This window comes from Zeus faber (assembly GCF_960531495.2).
Source record: "Zeus faber genome assembly, chromosome: 17".
NCBI lineage: Eukaryota > Metazoa > Chordata > Actinopteri > Zeiformes > Zeidae > Zeus > Zeus faber.
In genome coordinates this window covers 11,531,817-11,533,709 of record NC_137204.1, presented here as the reverse complement: position 1 = coordinate 11,533,709, position 1,893 = coordinate 11,531,817, and positions in this window count along the sequence as shown.

Genomic DNA, 1,893 nt, shown 5'->3' with positions numbered 1-1,893 from the left:
GGCAATGAGTGACTGGGGAGCTGTCGAATAAATACTGTGTGAGTGATGAAGGTAATTGATCCCAGGTGTGTGAAATTGGCTCAAGGAGGGAGCTGCAGATGGGGCAAGAGCGGCCTCTAGTGGCACTGGGAGGCCATGGGCCTAACAGTTGTCTGCGTAACAATGAAAAGAGTTGTGTCTTTGGATCATATGGCCAAGAGGCAGCACATAGATTTAGTCATTTAGCAGACGCCAAAGATTAAAAATAAAACTGGATCTAAAATATAACCTTGTGGTGAACCACAGGTAATGTGATTTGGAGAGGATGAGTAGTCACCTATGGAGACAGCGAAGTTTCTTTCTAAAAGGTATGAATAAAACCAAGAAAGTGCAGTGTCCTTGATGCCAACCCAGGTGTGAATGGCGTGATCTACAGTGTCAAAGGCTGCACAGATCGAAAACAATTAATATTGCACATTCCAACCTGTCAGCTGCTAAAAGGATATCGTTGGTGACTTTGAGAAATTCCAATCTGGTTTTAGAGCTTGAAATAGTACAGAAACTGCCCTCCTCAAAGACTTTATTATGACACATAAAAGGCAGATGCTGTGTTGATACCACCTTCTCTAAAACTTTTGATAGAAATGGAAGTTTAGAAATGGGCCTAAAATTGTAAAGAACAGGGGGATCAAGGTTATGTTCTTTAAAAGAGGATGGACCACAGCATGTTTACAAACAGAAGTAAAAATGCCTTTCTCCAGCGAGCTATTTATAATAGATTCAAGAGGTGCATTCGTCACATACATGACACATAATAAATAATATACTTGGTCCAATTGTGTTAATCACCTCTTTAAGAAATGTGGTGGGGATAATATCAAGGCTGCATGTGGTTGATTTCATGTGGGAAAGAATTTAAATAAAAATTATAGTGACACATTCAAAATAGCTCAAATAACTGCTAATGACCTTACTGGCATGTATAACTTGGTAATGGGAATCATTTGCAGTCATATTATTACTTAGTAAGATTGTGGTGGGGGGGGGGGGTGATGATGGAGTCTATTGCCTTTAATACAATTCTGGGCTTAGAATGGTTTGCAACAATCAGGTTTAGAGAAGTAAGTAGTTCTTGCTTCTTTAACTTTCCTTTTATAATTGTGCATAGCGTCTTTCCAGATCTCATAAAATACTTGTAAACAATTCTTCTTCCATTCCCCGTAAATTGGAATAAGACCACACTTAATAAAACCACTTTGTGATCGGACAGAGATATCCTTTCTCTAATGTCGTCAAGGGTAAAACTACTGCGCAGCACTAAGTCAAGAGTGTGACCCTTAGAATGTGTAGGTCCCTGTACTGCTTGAGTGAGGTTAAAAAATTAATGAACTTCATAAAATCAGTAACAAAATCTGGCTGGTGCAGTAGATATGTATGTTAAAATCACCTAAAATCTGAATTTTCAATAGTGACATTCACATAAAATGAGATAACAACTCAGCAAATTCTTGGTTAAATGCATTATTTAGTCTTCATGGTCTGTAAATTATTACAATTATGACTGAATCCTAAGAATATAACATTAAACCAAGATGTTTAAGTTATGTAAAACTACTATGTAAAGTGGGAGTCCTTGTAAATCCTTTCAATAGATAACAGCAACCCCCCCCTCCCTTGCCTGAGAGATGGAGAAATATCAATGTGTTTGTGACGGGGCACTGCCCGTTTGTGGCAGCCTGCACAGGCGTGCCGGTTGATTATGCACATTTTTAGTATTTTTATCCGTTTTATATCACTATCTCTGCCAAAAACTCATTGGCAGTGATCTCCTACAGCTTCGATGCACTCGTGCATATAAAAATTTTCATGAAAGATCAACTTTGGGACTTCTATCTGCGGATCCAGAGTGGCGCC